The following is a 23,392-nucleotide window of genomic DNA, read 5'->3' on the forward strand; positions in this document are numbered from 1 at the left end:
CTTCGGAAGTATGAGCCGGATCCATCACATGTGTTGGATTGGACTGATTTAGTGGTTGATGAGGATGTATCGTATGAGGAGAGACCGGTTCGGGTCTTGGATAGACGGGACCAAGTTTTGCGAGGCAAAACCATTCCTTTGGTGAAAGTTTTGTGGAAACATCACGGAGTGGAGGAAGCCACTTGGGAACGTGAATTGGAAGTCCGCGAGAAATATCCGGACATGTTTGTTGATTTGTAATCTTATAATTAGATTCTACTATATTGTTGAACTTAAGAGTTTTACATGTGTCTTAAGTTGTTAAACATTGAGTATGTTTTAGTAAAAGAATGTATCTTGAAACTTGCTTCATTATAGAAGTTTAGTATAACATTGCATATGTTGATTACATTGTTGACTGGGTTGTATATATCATGCGATTGAATATGGTATGGGAATTGCTAACATTGAAAGGAATAATGCACAATAGTGATGCAGGTTGAGATATTTGTTGTTTTTATATATATATTGTGAGATGCCTCTTGATAAAGAGATGAAATGACCTGTATTGGGTCAAGTTGTTTATTATTGTTGTATAATATCTTTGGGAATTGAGAAAAACCTGTTTTCAAAAAAAAAAAAACTTATGCTTAATTTCGGGGACGAAATTCTTTTAAGGGGGGGAGGTTATAGCGACCCCGGTCTTTTCCCATTTGATTATTGTATCTAGACATAGGTTCAGTAGATTCTGTCATTGTATAATGGTTGTTGTTGTTTCTTATTTTTCTCATTTGGAATTATAGGATGTGTTGGGCAGGTTTGTTTCAGGTTGGTTGGGTTTAGAAACCAAGTGTTGGCTTGGAAAGATGTAAGCCCATAGGGCACTAAAATTGATGTTATATGTAATGTTTTCGTTTAGTAATACTCTGATGAATGATTTAATAAATTATTTTCTTTAAATAATGTATGTCAATGAAGTGTTTATAATGGGTTTAATTTGAGGGCGTTACAGTTTTAGGCCTAACTTTCAACTGAAAAAAGTCTTGTTTTTAAGTGCTTTTGATAGTTGTTTAAGGTCTTTTTGCTATTGAGGGTCTTCACCTCTCTTGTTGGCCTTGTTTGGCCTTGTTTTGAGCCATGCCTTAAGGCCTCCGAGTTAGCCTTGGTTTGGCCTTCTAACCACTGAAATCCAGTGGATTTTCAGTGGTAGATATGTGGTTTTGAGGCCTCAAATCAGAGGGGGTGGCCCCCTCTCTTTTGGTTCTTGTTTGCTTGCATTTTTGGCCTTCCAAAGGAGCATACCTCTCCATATTTTAGAGGCTTGGTTCAGGCCATTTTTTGTGACTTTTAGGACCTACCTTGGCTCTATCCATGGCTGGTTTGGTCACTTTTTGCATGCACCTTGTATGTGTCGTGTAATCCCACGTGTAGCTCATCAAAGTAGCATGCTTGTGTAGCTTGTGTTGAGTCCATATCAGTAGGTTTTTGGTGATGTCTTACCATGCCTTAGATCTGTTTTGGGTTGGTTTTGTCACTCCATGCATGCATGACACACTTGTAATGTAAATCACTTAAACTAGCTTCACATGCTTCATGCATTGACATGTCATTCTAGCTAGTGATGAGTCCATTTCATCATGTTTTTGGTGATTTTTTTCCATGTCATGACTCTCTTCATAGTTGGTTTGGTCATCCTTTGCATGCTCCATATACTTGTAGAACAAATCTTGCTTACTAGCTTTATGTGCGTGATGTTTTGACTCATCATCCTAGCATATTTTGGCTTTGCTCCAGCATGATTTTGTCCTTATTTTGGGCTGTCCTAGGACTTTTTTGGGCTGCCATGGCCATATCACTCATGTTTTGTATAGCTATAGTGTAAATGCTTAGGCTAGTCTTGGGTTTTGAGGCCCCTACCATGCCATACATGTGATGTTTGCATGCTTTGCCATCATTCTAAGTGTTATTTCAGTCCATGAAATGTGGCCATACACTTGCATTTGCCATGCTTTTAATGCCTTGAAGAGTTTGTGCTTTATGCCTCAAGAATGAACTTTTGTGCATGCCTTTAAGCCTAAGCCTTTGGCTCATCATTTCAGTGCATTTTTGGTCTTGTTATACCATAATGTAACTCTGTTTTATGTTGTCCAAGTCATGCCATGTTTGGTTTCAACAGGTGTAGTGCATTGCCTCTTTTGTAGCTTTACATGTTCCATGTTTTCGGACTTGTGTTCTAGCTTGTGTTGGCTAGCTTCGAGCTTGTTTTTGGCCTTGTTTGGACCTACCTTGGGACTGTTTTAGGTCCCCTTGGCCCTTTAGGGCTTTCTTTGTTTGGTCATGGCTTAAATCCCTTTACTTATTTTGAGCTTTGAGCATCCTAACATGCCATACTTGCATTGTTGAGTTGATTTGGCATCAATTTACATGAGATTTCAGAGCTTAGGGTGCTATCACATGTCCATGCTTGTTACTCTTTAAGTGTCCTTAAGAGTTGCATCATTGTGTCTTAATCCTTGAGCCAATTGGCATGCATGTTTGCCTTGCCTTTTCATGCTTTTCATACTATCAATTCATCACTTTTGGCCACTGATTTGGGCCTATTTGAGAGCTTCCTATCTTGGTTTAAGTCCATCCTTCGCATGTTGTTACATGCTTGTCTTGCATATTGTTGTATGCTCGCTCCATCTTTGCATGTTGTCGCATGCTAATTCCATTACATGTTGTTGCATGTTTATTACATTGCATTTTGCAAACTTAAGTCATATTGCATGATTGCATGTTCGAGTTAGCATTGTGTATGCCATGCTTGTGTTGCATCGTTGTTTGGATTAAGTGTTAATTCGAGCACGAGGAACGAGGGGCGTTTCATACTTCAAGTGATGAAACGCGTCTCAATTCTCGGTCACCGACGCTCTTGATCACACAGGATAGAGTTTTAGGCTTTACGTGTTTATTTGTGCATTCATTTCATATTGATTTGCACAAGTTGGATCTTTGGCCATCATGCATCGGGATACGTGATTGATGGTCGTGGATCCGACTATGTCTCTCCCTTGATGTTTTGAGATGATATAGGGTGGCATAGTGCATACATACCCTTGGGAGACCCTCCATTTCCTCTATTTTGTGCTTTGTTACAGCTTGGTGTCACAGCACACCAGTGGCCGGCACCTTCTCATAGATGGCCGGCAGTGTGCATTGTTGGTCGGCAGTGGGGTCGGCAGAGGCTCCTCATGGCCAGCAGGCCACTGGTGTATTCCCCAGCAATGTTTTGGTATGTTTCAGCAACAAGCACTGGAAGACACCTTGCCAGCAAAGCCTCAAGAGAGTAACCAGAAGGCGTTTCAAGGCGAGAAACCGAGTGCGAGCATGCACCCTCTTCTCCTTCAACAAGAGCTGGAACAACATGGTTTACTGTTTTGCTTATTTGTTAATTAGCATTTGGTTTTGTAATAATTAATTAATTTGTTAATTAGTTAGTTGTTGTAATAATTAGTAAGTAGTTCGCTTATTAATTCATTGGTTAGTTAATTAGTTGGCATGTATTATTTATTCGGACCCTCCGTCGGGAGGGCGAATTTTGTAATAAGTGTGCATGCGTGTGTGCATGTCTTCCAACCCCACGTCTTTTTCCCTTTTACTTACCTGCTTTTGTTGGTTAGTTTTAGGTCATTCTCCAATTAGCATCCTTATGCTTCACATGTTTGCATCCATCCATCTGACTAGCATATTTATGCTTGCATGTTTGCATCGTTCATCTACATTGCATGCACCGGGCTCGGCACATCATACTAACTGCATTGTACTTCAATTCCAAGTTGAATACATGTATCAATTGTCGCATCTCATATGTCATCTTAGAATAGCCGAGCCTATTTCTAGTTGCATTTTGCATGTGTTGCATTAGCCATCTTAACATGAACTAGGATCATGCATTGATTACTAACTAGTTTATGTTTTGGCTCGGAGTACACTATAAGTGTTTATGCTTTAGCATACTGCATGTGTGTTATTGTTGCCATAAAAGCATGCTTGCCATGAGGCTAACTGCTTAGTTGATATAACTGCCTGAGTGCCTGTGGGTGAAGGTTGGATTACTTGAATTGGAACAATTCATCAAATCCACATTTTAGCCTACTTACGAGTAGCAAACTTCAAATCGTTTTCCAAACAAACGGATATGCGATGCTTTGTTCCAAATTAGGCGATCTAGTCTATACTTGTTTTGTTGTGCGCATCACATAGTAATTCTAGCTAATTAACCGGAATAAGAACACATGTGTTTTCAAAAACTAGATACAATGTTTAGTAGTGGCCGATCTTTGATCGGGCGAGCGGGGGTGCTCATAGCTAACCTTCCCCAATCGTACCCAAGTTCCCGAGCCGAGGCAACTTTGGTGATGACGAACACGTGGCCTTAGGCACGAGTCAGGGTTTCCTAAATTCCCCCCAAAAATAAAATATTTAGGTGGCGACTCTGTATCTGGCAAAGCAGTCCATGTTTGGCACTTCTTTACAAAAATCAATTTTCCAAAATGATTTGCCGGATTTGGACTCTTGGGTGATTTATCAATCTCACATCGCACATTGTGAGATCAGATTGAGAACCATGACAATTAGTCCGAACTGTAGCATGAGGCCTCTCGGGGCGCGTCTACACAAAGATGGTCTCTGTTCTGAAGATTATGGGGTGTAGTATGAAGAGTTTTTGGTGTACATAATGGTGTGTATTCAAATAGTTAGTGGTGCTTTAATATAGGGTTAGTAATGAAAAGTTAAGGTGTGAAATAAGATATTTTTAAACCCTAAAAATTATTTTGTGTGTGTACTAAGTAATAGTGTGTACAAAGAATATTAATGGTGTGTAAATGGAATCACCCTAGTATGGGTTTTTCTTTGATCATTTTCTATCGAATATACCCTCTACTTGCCTATTTTGGGAAGTAGGTTAAGAACCAATTTTTAAGCTTTTCTTTTGTCTTTTTTTGAAAAAACGTATAAAAAAGTAGAGAGGTAATGTGATAAAAAAAAATTAAAAAGTCAAAAAACTAACTTTTAACTCAATTGCCAAAATATGAATTTGCAAGATGACACCATGCTGCTTTTATTTTGTAATTTGTATTATTTATCAATATTTTTTTTAATAAGTTATGGGATTATAATAGTGTATTTATAAATTCAGTCAGAATTAACCAATTTCTTATTACTCAAAATTTTATTAATTTTTAATTTACATTTTAAGAGCCACCTAAATTTTTGAGTGATACAATTTGTGGTTATTAAACAAACTTAATTGACTTTTACTTAATATACTCCATTTGGATGGAAGGGGTTTTGTGAGAAAAGAAAAGAAACGACGAGAATAGAAAACCCCTTCACTCGTTTGGTTAGTTAAGTACATGAAAAATGGTGAAAAAATAATTCTCACCAAACCAATGTTTTGTCTCTCCCCAAAAGTGGTGAGATTTGGTTAGAAAAGAATTAAATTTAATGAAATTTTTTTAAATTACCAAAATAACTCTTATGGAAAAGCATCGCTTTTTTAATATGAAAAGTTATTTTGGTAAAATGGTGTAACAATATCCAGAGTTTTAATTATTCTGTAAAATTTATACTAATATTATTTAATCTCAATTAGGAAAATATATAATTTATTTTGTATTATTATGTATAATTTTGTAAAATAATATAATTAATAAGAACTTTGGGGGTCAAAGCATAAATAAGTCACTAATTTATACTTACATTTCTAAGACCATCTCCAACGGTTCACCAAACTTGATATCAAATTTAAATTTTGATGAAAAAGTTACTGTTTGGTGCTCCAACGGTTGCACCAAATCGATATCAAAATGAGATTTCACCAAACGATTCATCAACCTGAGGACAGGCTTCGCATTTCACCAAAACACTGTACATGACCGTTGAGGGAGACGAACCGGTCGACCAGCCGGTTGACCGGCCGGTTGACCAACCGGTTGTCCATGAAAAAGTTCGAACAGTTCAACATTTCTGGTTCAAACAATTCAAAAAAAAAAAAAAAAATTTTGGCTTACCGGTCGACCAGCCGGTTGTCCCGGAAAGAGTTCAAACAGTTCAACATTTCTGGTTCAAACAATTCAAAAAAAAAAAAAAAATTTCCCTCACCGGTCGACCAACCGGTTGTCCCGGGACAGATTTGGTGAAAGGTGAACCGTTGGAGCATCTGGTACCAAATTGGGAAAATTGGTGATTTTTTTACTCAGATTTGATAAAAAGTTTGGTAAACCGTTGGAGATGCTCTAGGGATAAGATTAAAACCTACGGATGATGATAGCAACTATATATATAGAGGGGTATGTGGCATGGCCACGTGTCACCAAGCTTGCTGGGCAAGCATTTCCCTAGTATAAGAGGAGGTGATTCGGCTAGGTGGAGGAAAAACAAAAGAAAGAAAGAAAAGAGAAAGAAAGAAAGGAAGAAAATAAAGGGAAAAAAATAATAGAAGCTGAGAAGGTCTTTGATAATGGAAAGAAATAGTGAGATATTAAAGTTAAGGTGAGTTATATTATACCTTGAGTTACCAAAATATATTTTACGTATGTTTTGACATACCATATTTATTTTATGTAAGTTATGTTTTATAAATTATTATAAACTATATTATTATTTCAGTTACGTGGATTTATTTCTGAATCCTATTTGCTTAAAAGGAAACCCATGGATATGTTTGTTTATATTTTAAAGAATATTTGACTATAACCTTATAAACAATTATATTTTGTAAGTACCACCACGGGAGTCCCACGCCTTGGGGGACTTAAATAACCATTGGCCCCTGCTTGACCACTTTGTGGTCCCTGTTTGTCATGGATCCACTGACCCCTGTTCTGATTGTCACTCTAGTGGCCCCTGTTCGGTTCCGTACCGTGGTTATAGTTATTTACGTAATTTCTGTAGTCTATATCAAATGATTTCTGTATGATATATATTTTGTATTTTAATATCAAGCTCTGTTTAGCCCCATAATTATCCATGGTGAATTTTATGCCCTTATGCTCTTAGTATAATATTTTTCACTCTGCCATGTGCTTATAGTTGTTTACCACTTTCAGGTGATATGTCAGAGCCAGCGCGTGGGGTAGGCACGAAGCACTTTGTAGACATAGTTCAGCTCTGACAATGTAATTAAATAGAAGCTCCAATGATTATTTTAGTACCCTCACTTAAATATTTTTCCGCTCGCATTTAGTAATTGTTTAAAGATTTGGCCGAAGGTAATTTCGGTTACTGGCCATCACGATGCTTAACCATTGGGTACGGGGAGTGGGTTGTGACAAATGGAATACAACGCTTTCTTTTATTTTCTCTATCCAAACAAAATAGGTGAGAAACCACATTCTGTTCTCTTTTATTCATCTAAACATAATAGTGAGAAACCATAATCATTTCTTTTCTCACCTCCCCTCACGATCCAAACAGAGTGTCAGTTTTAAGTGTTGTTTGATAAAATTGAAAATTAAAAATTAATGAATGCTAATTTTTTTAAGCTAAAAAGTTATTAAATAAAAATATAAGTGTTGAAGTAAAATAAATTGTTTGATATATACAATATTAAATTTAAAATTTATTATTTTTAAATTTTATATTGTGATGGTGAGTTGGCGGTACTGGTGGTGGAGATAACAATGGTGCTTACAACGCCAATGACAATGATACTACAGATAACGAGATAATGGTTGTGGTGGTGATGATGATGATGAAGGGGTAATCTAGTTGGGTGGCGGCAATAGTGTCATGATGGTGGTTATTGTGGAAACGGAATGATGGTGGTGGTTATAACAACTATGGTAATAATTGTGGATGGTAATGATAATGAGGTTATAATAATGTATGTTGATACTGATATAAATTCAGTTAGAATTAAATAAATTTTTTGTCACTTATGTTTTTTTGACCTACATTTTTAGAACCACTTATTTTTAAGTTATAGTATTTGTAGTTATTAAACATACTTAATTGATTTTTACTTAATACATTTAAATTTAAATATTAAATCAAGTTATCGAACATTACTTTAAATAATTTAATTAATTTACATTTCTCAATAAAATTACATCATTTGAACCTCACACCCGCGTCTTGCACGGGCCTTTTCTTTACAAGTGCTGCTAGTAGCACCACATAAATTATTTTGGACTTTCCAATTTTTAGCCTTTTTTTTATTACAATAATAACCTCAAATAAAATTACTATAAAAGATATCATTAATTTTGGAACAGCCCCTCTCACAATTAAATCTACACATCCACTACTTCATGAATTAGGGTTTATGAGAGCATTCACCTCTATCACCACCGATCCATCTTTCTTAAATCCCACCTTCAAAACTTACCCACACTCAAAACCTTGAAAACCCTTTGGCAGCAATATTCCGCTGATAACGATGGCAATCATTTGATTACTTACATTGAACGGTCAACATGGAAATTTCTTAACACATTGAACGGTCAAAATTGTTAACGCTTGCAGAAGTTTTTATTTTTTAAAGTTTGATAATACAGGTCAGAACATTACTTATTTGTTCGGGAAGATATTCCCGAACAAATAAGTGATGTTCAAGAATGCAAGTCCGAACATGAATAAGTGATGTTCGGGATAATTTTAGTATTGTTTTTTTTTTGGGGGGGAGAAGAAATTTTAAGGGTTTCAAAATTTATAAGTGACGATCCAAAAAAATGGAAGGTCCAAAATAATTCATGGGGTTACTAGTATATATATATTTACAACCACCTATTATTTTATTATTATTATTTTTAGATAGGGGCAAGCACCAATTATAAAAGGCTAAAAAAAATTTAATCAATAACAGACAAAAAAATATTCTTTCAATTACCTAAACGTTTGGGGAAAAAATCACCTCATACAAAGGCCAATTAAAAAAAAACATAAATAAAAGAAGTAAATTCATTGGGTAAAGGCTATAATATTATTTTCAATATTGAATAGATCTATCTATGAATGAGATATAAACCATCCTCCCAAAATAAATAAATAAACAAATAAATAAATAGGACATTTACATACAAGTTCTAATTTATGAAATTATACTCCATTAAGTCTTAACTAAGATTTTTTGGACCTTTAAGTTCTATTAAATTTTTAATAGTCGGAATTGCCCTTCAAACAATTATTGTTTATCATTTATGATTATCTATAAAATAACATGATGATTTGACATTTATTTTAATTTTTAAAACTTTAAAACATCAACTTTCAAATTGAAAAAACTAAAAAAAATTATGTGCAAAAAAAAAAAAAACAAACAAACAAACTAATTTTTTTTTGAAAAAATTGAATTATTTTTTTGTGCAAAATTAAAATTTTGTATCTATACATGATGATAGAACATTGATGTTTAAAACTGAAAAAATAAAAAAAATAAAAAATAAATTTTAAAAATAAAAAAAAATGATAATGTTCTTAATTTTAAAACTGAAAAAAAACCGTTAATGTTCTCGATTTTATTGGATAGTTGAATCAAACCAATAAGTAGAATGGCAAAATGTTTAATCTCGTGCTCTGTTTTTTTTATCAGTTAGTGAAACAATTATTTCAAATATTACTATGCAAAATTGATAATTTTCTTAATTTTAAAAATTGATAAAAACTGATAATATTCTCAATTTTACTAAATAGGACTTACTGGTTCAAAAAATCTTAAATAAAACATAAGCTACCATAACATTTGTAAATAGGACTTTTAGGTAATTAATTTTAAATAAATCCATATGCATGTACGTAACAGAAGTAGGGAGATGTAAACTCTCGTCACAGAGCACAACCACGAGTCATATTTCGATAATTTAAATAATTTATTTTATCGAACTTTATGCATAAATTATTTATAAGAAATTCAATTACAATAGATATATGACTTTATTAAATTTGTCTTTAAGAATATAAATAGTCTATTTTTAAAATTATATTTATCGTTTATGTTTTTTGAAGACAAAGACAATGAAATAATATGGCTCTGATTATCATATCAATCTAATTTTCTTTTAATGAATGATTTATGCATATGATTCAATAAAATGAATGGTTCAGATCGTCAAAACGAGACTTATGGTGGGTTCCACGGAACCCAACAAGACTAGAGATAATCCCATCCCATAAAGGGCTCGTTTAGAATTAACTTTTTATGTAATTTTTTAAGTCTTTACAAAAAAAACATGTAAAAAAAAATAAAGAGAGTAATTTAATAATTTATAGTAATTTTTTTGACTAAAAATCTAACTTTCCAAAAATGTTACACTTAGTGTCTGTTTGGTTTGATTTTGAAATCAATTTTGAAAGATAAGTTTTTAAAAGAGTTTTCAAAATTTGAAAATTTGTTTGATTATGTATTTTTAAAATAGTTTTGTAATTGGAGTTTTGAGAGGGTAATTTATATGATTAAATTGGGCCGAGCTGAGCAATGGGCCGTTAATGGGCCAAAATAAGAACAGCAGAGTAAAAGGAGCCCAAAACCCATAAGTTAGTCCGGTCTGAATGAGGCTTGAAGATTATTCCGGACTAAAGATACTTTGTGCTTAGACCGGTCTAAGGTTACTTTGAAGTTAGTTCGGTCTCAAACGTTAGACCGGTCGCAGGCATAGCACGGATGGCTCGGTAGACCTAGCTAATTGTTAGCACGGTTCAAACAACATAGTTAGCACGGTTTGAGCAGGGAGAGCTGAGGCCGAGCAGTTAAGGAGGGGACCAAACTATCGATAGTTCGGTCTACTCCGTGGCTCAGCATGGCCATGCTTACATCGGTCGTGGTAGTTCGGCCATAGTAAAACCATCTCACTTGGTTTAAGCAGTGAGGGGGGTGTTGAAGGATAAGCATTATCCTTCAGGAGTATGAATCCTAGGAGGACTCTGCATGGAGGAGTAGAAGTCCTACTAGGATTGTGCCACATGAAACCTATAAAAGCTCACAAACATCACCTTTGGAGAGGTAACACAACTTTGTTTTCTGAATACACAGAGCTTTTGTCTATTTGTCAAGCTTACTGACTTAGGCATCGGAGAGGTTTCCGGCACACACCCGCTGGCTAGCTCACGTTTGTGTTTTCAGGTGATAAAGCGACGACATACGGAGGAGCGCAGACTTGATCAACAGGATTATACGAGAAGGTTTATTTCTTTCCCGTACATGTAGTTTGGGATGATTTATAATTTTTTGTAATAGATGTGTCAGAGGAAAAAAAAATGATTAATTGATGTGTAAAATGTGAAAAAATGAGAGAGAAAGGAAAAAATGTGATTGATTGATGTGTAAATGTGAGAGAAGAAGAGAAGAGACAAAAAAATGATTGAAAATAGTTTTGAAAAAATTGTAAACCAAATAAACTTCAGATTTTGAACTCCCAAAAATTGATTGAAGACTAAACCAAATAAGTAATTTTTTTAATACCACTTTTTATTTATAACATGATGGCATATGCATGACCATTATTCCAAGGGATAAAAACCTGTGCATCCCACAAGTGTTTCTATAGATTAAAAGTCCCACATGTGTTAGTAACATTTTTTTTAAATTTGTCAGTAAAAATTGACATTTAGTGATATTTTTGGTAACGAATTTTTTAACTGTTACAAAAAACTAACAATTAGTGACAGTTTTTTTTAAAAAGCCGTTAAAAACATTAAAAAATAGGACTTTACTACAACAATTCAAAGTGAATAGAACTTTTTAATACCCAAAAAAATAAAAAAAAAAAATATTTATTGATACACCCATCTTCCTAATATGACTTTTTAATCAATTTCCTTTATTACAATAGGTGTCAAATGAGTCTCACAAATATTCAGTGGTTATATATGGCAACAATGATAAATCCCTTAATTTATCTCTCTTAATTATGGCCCCTAATAATGTGGTATTGAAATTAGACCTTATATAATAGAATGTTTGATAAATAAAAATTTGACACTTATCAATTATATCATTAAAAGTGAATTTTAGGAGTAATAAATTAAATGTTTCAAGAATTTTTCTATATAATGATTACACAGGACAAGCCCAAGTAAAGGGCACCAAGGCCACTTCCTTGGCCGCCGAATTAAAGGCCTTGTTTGGTAAAGTTTTTTTTTTTTTTTTTACGTTAAAATTTGTAAAAAAATAAAATAGGTTAAAATAGTCAATAAAATAAAATATCACATCAAACTCATAATCATTTTATTTTTTCTCTCACAAACATCACATCTAATTATAAAAAAAATCTAACAATTTTTTCAAACACAAATATTTTAGCCTACTAAAATAGTCAAAAGTTAAAAGGGATTTTTACTAGGGGGAAAGCACCAATAAATCCCAAATTTAGGAATGTTAACCCATTTAGTCCCGAAGGTTTTTTGTTGGACTAATAGTTCCTATTTCTCTAAAAGCTTACTATAGGCCTTTTTATGTCAAACAATTATTCATCAAACATTAGCAATGTCAGAATTATTTATAAAACATCAAACATTAGTCCTCCGAATTTCCAACATCAAAATCGATCATTAATCATTTTATGGGTTCGAACTTCAGCGATGGATATATTTTATCCTCAGCCAAACACTGATTAATGAACATCAAAAAATACCATAAAATAGAACATCACTGTGTTAACCATCATGAACATCAAACATTAATCATCATCAAACTCATTTTATGGGTTCGAACTTCAACGATGGATATATTTTATCCTCAGCCAAACACTGATTAATGAACATCAAAAATTACCATAAAATAGAACATCACTGTGTTAAACATCATGAACATCAAACATTAATCATCATCAAACCCGATCATCAAACATCACAACATCAAAATCAATCATCAAATCTGAATTTCCAACATCAACATCGATCATTAATCATTTTATGGGATATATATAATCAATCCCTACTATCTCTTCCCTGCCATTTCTCTTCTCTTCTCTGCAATGTGTATATATATCCGATCACCAACAATGGCGGCTCCGCCATCATCAACAACACCATCAGGATCTTGAGGAAACCCTTACAATGTAAGAGAAAGCTTCATCAAGATCGATGTTTCGATCATCATCCGGGTAAGGAGGATAAGCCTCCCCTTCTTCAAGATCAGTCTTGTCCATCTCCACCCAGCCCTAAAACAAATCTCCATCAAAACACAAATTCATCTTTGCGTAGGGCTTCGATCAGATCTTCTGCGGCCACGTTCCCCCAATCCATTTCTAATCGGTGTGAAACCCTAGAAAGCAAAACCAATACAAAGGAGACGAAGATAAAATGAACAGAGAGATCGACGAGCGAGAATTAAAACTGTTTGTGAATTTTGATTGTTTGCAAGAATGGTGAAGTATATGCGATTGATGAGAGAGTGAGAGAGATGAGGAGTTTCTGATGAAGATCGAAAACATTAACATGGAAAGAAACGTATTTTTGTTTTATAAAAATTTTAAAAAGAGGAAAACAATTAGGTTAATGTTTGGACGAAGAAAAATGAATAATCTTAATGTTGTTTTGATGATGATGTTTGATGTTGTTTGATGATGATGTTGTGAGGTTTGATGTTGTTTTGATGATGATGTTTCATGTTGTTTTGATGATAATGTTGTGATGTAAAAAAAGGACTAAATGGCTTATAAAAAAACACTCAAGACTAGATGGAGTAACATTTTCCCATATGGGACTTATGAGTAATTTCTCCTTTTACTAGCCAATCCTAATAATTGAATCTATTACCCATTAAGTCCTAAGTTTCTATCTCATGCACCAAGAAGTTTTGTTATATTTTTTTATCCTGATTTTGTTCCTGCTACCAGCTGGTAAAAATCCTTATTTAAATCAACTCAAATACTTTCTAAATCTTTAATTGTTTATAATATTTATTACTCATTATTTTTTTCAATTTGTATTAATTTCTCTCTTGATCATTTTTCCAAAACTCTTTTTCTTTCTCATATCTCTCTCTCTATCTCTCTCTCTCTCTCTCTAGAAAATACCACCATTGTAGTTATGGTAATGGCTATCCACCTGCAACCACCATCGTCATCCGTCACTAACCACTGCCACCTCCACCGGTCACCACCACCACCACTACCACCACCTTCACCGGCCACTACCACCACCATTGTTCACCAACCATCTCCACCGTCACCGATCTATACTTCACCATCTTTGATCAACCGCCACTGTTTCCTAACCACCTTCGCCATCGCCGATCTACACTCCAAAGTCCTAGATTTACACTGACTTAGTTGTTTCTACAGTGAAATTAACTTTGAACGGCTACAAGCAACATTGATTCTACAGATCTCACCTCTCTCTTCCTCACTCCCTCTCTCTCTTTTTTATTTCTCTTAAACCAAATCTACTTTATTAGTGATAAATGTATCACTGATGTATTTTTTTGAATCTTGTGTTGATTTGTGACAATGATGACGAGATTTTTTTATTTTCATTTTTTGTAATCTTTTAACAAACAACTAGTGAGAAATTTATCAGTGAATGTGTTTATCAATGCTAAATTTATTACTGAATATGTCTTTGAATTTTATGTTAATTTGTAATGATGATGATGAGATTTTCTTTTTGTAATCTTTTAACAAACAGTCAGTAATAAATTTATCACTGAATGTGTTTATCAGTGATAAATTTATCACTGAATATGTCTTCGAATCTTATATTGATTTGTGATTTGTGATTATAAAGACTAAATTTATCATTGAATATGACTCCTTATCCCCCTCCTTCATTTTCTTCATTCATATTCTTCTTTTTTTCTCTTGTTGCCAGCATGGCGGTATTGACATGGTGGAAATAGAAAATGGCCAAAAAAAATATATTCTCAAAGGTCTGAAGTAGTCTTCAGTGGCCGGTTGAGAGAGAGAGAGAGAGAGAGAAAGAAAGTGTGTGTGGAACGGTTGAGCGATTTCTATGTGTGGGCTGAATGTCAAGGGTTAAATGGGAAGATTTGCTAAATTATTTTGGGTCAAGACCTCATGGGAATTAAATCAGGTTTAAAGGACCAGCCTGTAACTCTCCCAAACTAAAATAACCTATTAAAATAGTCAACTTCCCAAACAAGACCAAAGAAGGCCCAATTGCTTGAGTGTGCTTGCATATAATTTTTTTTTTTTGGTTAGTGTAAAATTATGTAATGAACATTGATCAATACTAGTCTTGTTTGAGAAGTTGGCTATTTTAATTAATTATTTAGTTTTTTAATTATTTTAGTTTGATTTAAAAAATTGTATTTGGGAAGTTAATTGGATTTTTTTTTTTTTTTTTTGTAGTTAATTTGATGGTTGTAAGAGAAAAAATAAAATGATTATGAGTTGGATGTGACATTTTGCTTTATTGATTATTTTAGCCTATTTTATCTTTTAGTGGAGTATTTTAACCCAAATATATATATATATATATATATATATATATATATATATAAAGAATAAAAAAAAAAAAGAGTAAAATGAGAGATTTACCACGTCAAAAGTAGAGTCTGGATCAGCAAAGAAGTATGTCAATTTTCCTTTGCCATATCCAACTACTAAGGGATTGTTTTGAATAATCTAAATAAGTATATTTTTTAACTTTTTACGAAAAAATAAATACACTTATTTAGCTTATGCCATATATTACCTAAGCTATCAATCATTTTGTAATAAAAAAAAATATATAAAAAGAAGAAGAAGAAGAAATCAACTTATAGACTACATGCCCCCCTCTCTCACTCACTTTAAATGAGAAAAAAACTTGAGCTCTACACCACCTAACCCACTATTAAATAGTGTTTTAAGAATCGGTCGGAATTGGCTGGTCGATTGAATATTGAACCGAAAATTGGTTTTAAAAAAATAAACTTTCATAAATTGCCCCAAAAAATCCTACTTAGCTTTCGTTTAGGATGTGGGTTGTCTTTCTATAATTTTTTGGCTATTTTAACTTGAGGTTAAAAAATCTCGTTTCGGATAGATTTTTTGACTTTTTTAACTTTTATGAGAGAAAAAATGAAATAATTATGGTTTGAATGTGACATTTTATCTTATTGACTTTTTAACCTGTTTTATCTTTTTGTGACTAAAATAACCTCAACCCAACTCAAACCTTCATGCCAAATGAACCCTTAAAAGGACAATTTTGTACTTTTACCTTACACCTTCAACCCAATTGGGGAAGGGCTCTTTGAAAGTGCTACTATATATATAAGAGGCGCTTATTTCAGAAGTTTTTATTTGAGTTCCAAAAAATTGATTGGGCATCCTATTATTTTGAGCATCCTGATAATAAATTTAAAATTTTATTTATTTGTTTAGACCCAAATAATATCTATCATAATCCTAAAAATCTTAAAAGTCTATACAAATCTATTTTGTACACCCCATTATCCATAAACAGAGGAACAAAATCAAACCACATTTTGGGTCTCTTGAATTCCAAGCGACGAAAAGAGATTTTGAGTTTATCCGAGACGAAGAGGTATTCTGAGACAAAGATCTGTCCGAATACTTAATTCCGAACCTATAAAGTTTGTTCAGATACTCAATATCGAAAACAAAAAAATTGATTCCAGTTGTTTCATATAGATACTCTGTGTCGAACAAAATATATTTGTTCAGATACTTAATTCCGAACCTATGAAGTTTGTTCAAATACTCAATGTCAAACACAAGAAAATTGATTCTAATTATTTCATATGGATACTCAGGGCCGAACAAAATATATTTGTCCGGATACTTAATTCCGAAGCTATGAAATTTGTTCGGATACTCAGTTCTGAATCAATTCAGAAAACCAACCTACGAAAAACGATGAACAACAATTAAAAACTTACTTTCTCTACAGAAAATTGTTTGGAAACATCTTCTTTATTGTCCATTGTTGATTTCAATATGAAATAGAATACAATAATGAAAGAGTAAAGAAAATAGGGTTAGGGTTAGGGTTAGGGTTGGGTGTGAAGATGCAAAGTGATGAAAGTAGGAAGAGAAGAGAGAAAAAAAATATTCAGTGTATTTAGTTTCAGTTTTTTGAATTCTGTTTTCTAAAAATTGAGGTTTTTGTTTTTAGTAAATATTTTTTAAATTTTAAGCAATTTTTTTACTTTTTTAGATGCACCTTACTTAGATGTATATAAATAATAAAATATTTGTAAAAAAATATTTAAAAAATTAATAAATACACAAAATATGAAAAATGTATTGATTTTTATTTTTTATTTTTTGGTATTTAGTGTATTTTTAAAAAAAAAATTACAAATATTATACTTTTTAAGTATATTTATGATAAGTGTGTCTAAAAATTTATATATAAAAAAAAAATTGCTTAAAATATTAAAAATTCATTGAAAACATTAAAATATGAAAAATAAAAAAGTAGAATTTTTGAAAACTATTTTCTGAAAACCATAATCAAACAAGCTGTTATGATTGATGATGAATAGGGTGTCCAACACACTTTTATTACTTTTTGGTTATTTTAAATAGGGACTAAATAAAAATATATATATCATTAAATTGGGGTGCACTACCTATTTTTTGGGGTTCAAATAGAAGCTCTTGCTTACCTGCTTGAGGCTTGTATATATTTTTTTCCGATTTTACACTTTCGTTTAGAATTATTTACTATTAGAGGCTTGCAATTTAATTTTTCCGCTTTGCCCTTTTATTTTGTATTATTTACCAATATTGGTGGTACTAATTTGGATGAAAGTTTTTCCGTAATTATGCAAAGATTTTTGGTCAGTTATGAAACATAAATATTTTGGTTTTGGATAAATTATAAATACACAGGAGCTTCTATTTACACACACAATATACACTTTCTACACATCCCCCCTCACTACACTTTTTACACACTCCCTTCATTAAATGTGTGTATAAAGGGGGTTTAGTGTGTGTAAATAGAAGCTCCCTAAATACACCCATGAGTTTTTTTTCTCCCTATTTTGCCCTTTTATTTTGTATAATTTACTAATGGCAACCTATAATTTGACTGAGGAAGGATTTTTCGTAATAATGCAAAAGATTCTTGGTTAGTTATGACACATAAATTTTTTAAATTTTGGGTGAATTAGGAATACACTACTGAGGTTTGTTTAAAATATGAAATCCCCTACAATACTATAAATTATAACTATTCCTTATTAAAATCTTTAATTGAACATAATAAATAAAAAATAATAATTGTAAAAAAATAATTTTGAATAAAATATGAAAAAATTTGTTTAAACAAATGAAAATTCATCTAAAAATAATTTTTAAAAAATCAAAACAAACCGAATAATTTGTTATAAAATTTTCATTTCGAAAATATAAATTTATCACAGGAATAGCATGTGCCTTACACGGGTCCAAAAATATTTTGTTACAAATGAAACCAAGTCAAAGTTTAACGGTAATACCATATGATTATTGGCGTGTAATGTCACCATTCGATTATTCCATTCTAATCAAAAAGAATTATAAAAAAAAAAATTCCACTCATTTGAATTAAAATTTTATCTCATCTATTTATTCCATAATTTTATCTTATAATAGAAATTAAAATTTCTATAATATATTTAATCATTGATTCTATTTAATTTGTAAGAAACTAATCTTATTTTTGGAGAAAAAGTTCCAAGTAGTAGAATGGAATGAAGTGCATTGGAATGAAATGATTATTTTTTTATTTTCTTATAGAATAATTATTATTTCTTTTACAATGTATTTTTTTATTATTTTTTTAATGAATCAAATATAAAATAAAAAAAATACTTTTTTTAAAAAATATCATATTATTTCCTTCATTTAACAAACTTAGTAAACATTAGAGTCAAAGTCATACGGCATTTTACAATAGTATATGTATATATTTTCATTGGGCTTACACTTTGGTCTCATGTGGGTTTATATCAAAAGGGAAAGGAGGAAAGAGGGGAACGCAGAAGAGAAGAAAAATGAGAGGAAGTAGCAGAGGGCAACGCAGAAGAGAAGAAAAATAAGAGGAGATTACTGTGGCAGAGAGAAGAGGTGTCAGTTGTGTTTTGTGGCTGAGAATAAAGGAGACGAATATAGAGGAAGAAAGAAAAGAAGGAAGAGGAACAAAGGAAAATTGAATTGAATGTTTGGTGTTGGAGACATGGTAGCAGAGAAACACTGGGGGGGAAAATGGGACATGGAACTAGGACAGGTGATCCCATACCTATAAACGACATAATTTAATATTACAAGGATCATAATTAAAAAGGTAAATTACAAGCCCACCTCTTAAGATTTATTTAAATTATAAATTATTTTTTATAATTTTAAAAATTATATTATGTCCTTTAAGATTTTTAATTTCATAACAAATAGGTCCTTTTATTAATAAATTATCAAGTTAATTAACAATTTTTAATAATGTTAAAATTTTATTTCAATTAATAATTCACATAATTTTATTATTGTATAGGTAAACAGTTAAAAATTTCGCTTTTTTAATTAATTATACTAAATAAAAAAAGGGCAAAATACATATACTCCCCTCGAGGTTTAGTAAAATTACAGATACCCCCTGAGGTTTGAGAAATTACAGATACCCCCTGAAGGTACTATTTGCATAACAAATTATGGGGCAAATTGTTATGAAAATATAAATCTCATGGGGCAATTTGTTATGAAAATATAAACCTCAGGGAGGTATCTGTAATTTCGAAACCTCAAGGACGTATCTGTAATTTAGCTAAATCTCGAGGGAGGTATATGTAATTTGTCCTAAAAAAATTCTGACAGGGAGGTATTTGTAATTTTTCAAACTACAAGGGGCAATTCGTATTTTAAACAAATCTCAGAAGTGTATTTGTAATTTACCCTAATTAAAAAATATTGAGTTATAACAAAATATCACATTAAGTATAACTAAATAACTTTAAGATCATAATTAAAATAATATCATAATCAATATTACAATATATCATAATTAACAATACAATATATTATAATTAAAAACACAAAATCACAACTAAAAATACATATAATACACGCCGGTAGGAAATAAAATTTCCCTTCTTTTTTTTCTGTTTACTTTTTTAGCACGGGAACCATTTTTTTTTTTCTTTTGTTCGTTCTTTAGAAATTGAACTACCCAAACCTCTTGAATCACTTGACTTTTCTGTTCAGTTCCATAATTCCACCTACACTCTTTTATTTTATTATTTTACTACAATTATGAAAGACTATTTTTTGGTTCTTTAAAAATCGAAATACGTGAACCTCTTGAATCATTTGACTTCTTTCGGTTCCACCTACGCTTTTAATTTTATTATTATTATTATTATTTTGTTGAGAAAGTATTATGAAAGACAAGAGTCTACCTTCATTGAAGTGCTGCCCCTCAACTAGTCTATGGTTATTTTTTCTCACTGAAAAAGTATAAACATATGCCAAATAGAGAATTCATTTAGAAAAATTACTAGACAAATTAATACATTTTACATTCTATTTTATTTTTATTTTTATTTTTATTTTTGTAAATAAAAAAAAAATTACAATTTAAAACAGTATCCACTTTCATAAATGTGATAGGTTTCATGGTAATTGATATATTGTATAAGGAAAATGTTTGGTAGCTCAAAATTTTGTGGCTCAAATGGCTCAAATCCCTCAAAACGACGTCGTTTTACACTCATTTACACTCAAAACGACGTCGTTTTGAGGGATTTGAGCCATTTGAGCCACAAAATTTTGAGCTGCCTAGCATTGTTGTATATATAATAAAGAAACTTTATAATTTAAAGCATGACTCTTTTTTTTGCCCTTTAGATGGAGAAAACCTGAAAGTCAAACTATAAAATTCCAACAATATCTTACAACACAAGCAGGTGAAGAGAGGGAGAGATATCCTCCGTCCAAACCTGTGATGACGAGAAATGAAGAACTAGTCTAGTCAAACCATGAGTAATGATGTTACATTTTCTATGAACATGAGAGACAAACTATGAGCGAAAGTTGCGAAGAGCTTGAACTACCTCAAGTATGACTTACTTTAATAATGTAGTAAGTGTTAGTAATTAAAATTTTTAAAATTTGTTGAGAAAGTGTCTTTTTTAGCGACTTTTTTTTTTTTTTTGGCTAAAACATGACTTGGAAAAGATTTAAAGTGTTCGAGAATAATTTTTTAATTTTTTTTTTTTTAAAAAAAAAAGAAGTTTAAAAAGTATAGGGAATGGAAATGAATTTTTGATTTTTTTGTATAATTTTTTTGACTTTTTTATTACTTTTTAACTAAAATGTTCAATTCCCAAATTTACCTTAGTAGTTTGTGTAATATTACTCTATATTTAGTTTGTGTAATTTTAAAAAGAATATATCCAATTTGGGAAAGATTGTGATATATACACCTTTACTATAATAAAAATAAAAAAAGGTACCTTATGTAAATTATGTTATTTGTGAATTTTTTATTGCCACAAATGAGATAACTCAATACTATATGGTCATATTTGTTTGACTCCATGGATGGAGGGATTGGACTACCAATCCTGTAGGCCCTACGTAGTCCATGTTTGGTTGACAAAAATAGAAAAGAACCAGTAATCCCATGAGACTATGAATACCTCATAGGGAGATTAGCTTGGTTAGATTTTGGATGGGATTTAGAAAAAAAGTGAGGAGATTGAGTCTATTTTATATAAAAAAAAAATTATTTTTTTATTTTTATTTTTTTTAACCAAGTGCACCTGTTTGTTTTAATATTTGTTTTGATTTTTTTTAATATAGAAATAATTTATTTATTCATTTTATATAAAAATAATTTAATAATTCCATCACTAATCATCTCCCACACTATCATCAAAATAAACACATTTTTACTTAATCATATCATTAACAATCCTCACATTAATAATCTCTTCACTAATAATCTCATCCAACCTAATCTGCCAAACAAACGTGGCCTAAGAGTCTTAATAAAAAAAATTAAATTATAACTAAATATCACATGATGTATAACTAAACAATTTTAGAGTCATAACAAAATAATAATATTATAACCAAAATCATAATATATCATAACTAATAATATAATAAATCATAACAAAAAATACAAACATCATAACCAAAAGTACTTATGGCCTCTACCCAGAATATAATTTTTCCTTTTTTTTAAGATTGGATCATGTGAACCTCTTAAATCACTTGACTTTTGTGTGCACTTTCCTTTCACCTATTACTACTATTATTATTATTATATTATATTTTATTTTTTTTAATGAGGCAACTAGGCCTACAAGGGGAACAAGCCGCTGGTTTGCTGGGAAGTGTACAGAGGGAGAGAGGGGCGTAGATAATCGATGGCCGAGAATGAACATTTCCTCCGGACAGAAAATCGTACGGTTGACGGTATGATCCGTGACTTTCCTCCCAATTGCAAATCACATGTGAAGAATAAGCAACTGTTATGCCAGCGCGGAATCTTGCACTGTGGCTGGGCTGTTTGGAGTGGAGAAGAAGACCCTGGCGAACGTCCTACTCCTCCGCCGCCTCCCTGCTCCGGTTAGTTTCTCTCTCATCTCATATTACTTACCGGTTGTTCTCTATTTAACCACTGTCTAATTTTTTTTTTGGGTGAATATTCCACTGTCTTATTAAAACATTTTTTTTGATCCACCTCATATGCAAGACATGGCTACTGCTTCTTGCACAAAGCCACGTTTTACGGCAGCGCAAGACACAAGTATTGTGACCATAAAGGCAAAATATAGAGATGATTTTATTAAATTTCAGCTCCCTGTGTCGTCGGGAATGCTAGAGTTTCAACAGCAAGTGGCAAAAAGACTGAACCTACAGGGTGGAACTTACCGTGTCAAGTATCAAGATGAGGAAAATGACTGGATTTTAATAGTTTGTGACGACGACTTGCAAAATTGCATTTGCAATTCGATATCACAAGGGAGGAATACAGTCAGAATGTGGATTCAGCCAATTACTAATTGCCCATCTTAAATCCGTACTTAATATCCATCTATCATTTTAGCTGCATGTGGAATTCTCTAGTTTATATTTAAAAGACAATTCGAGGTTTGTATCTTGTATGCTTGTTACAAGTTTCTATGAATTTTATGTATTGCATGTTGTTTACTTAATTGATTGTATAATATGATTCAAATTTGTCAGTTAAATTGCAAAAAATTCTTAATCTTAGGACATGGTATTGTTTTAATCTTAAATTTGGGAAAAAAATAAAAAGTAAAAGAAACAAAAGTTAAAAATTCAATATTCAAATACAACGTAAGTAACATTTGTAAATGGCTACAATTACAAATGACTAAATTTTATTCTAGTCATTAGAATTCCGTATGGTCTAAACTCTCACAAAATAGCAGCTCTACATACCCAAAACACAATTATCTACAATTTAAAATCTAAGACCTAAATGCATTCATGAAGTGATCCTA

General features: G+C 31.9%; 1 long non-coding RNA gene across 1 annotated transcript; it reads left to right on the forward strand.

Moving 5' to 3' along the window:
• Positions 1 to 22,216: 22,216 nt before the first annotated feature.
• Positions 22,217 to 23,135, forward strand: LOC145806092 (uncharacterized). Its single transcript, XR_014348614.1, has 2 exons — positions 22,217 to 22,490; positions 22,618 to 23,135. It is a non-coding gene; the product is annotated as an uncharacterized LOC145806092 (long non-coding RNA).
• The last annotated feature ends 257 nt before the right edge of the window (positions 23,136 to 23,392 follow it).

Source organism: Camellia sinensis, chromosome 13 (genome assembly GCF_055761805.1).
Source record: "Camellia sinensis isolate YWXY chromosome 13, ASM5576180v1, whole genome shotgun sequence".
NCBI classification, from domain to species: Eukaryota; Viridiplantae; Streptophyta; class Magnoliopsida; order Ericales; family Theaceae; genus Camellia; species Camellia sinensis.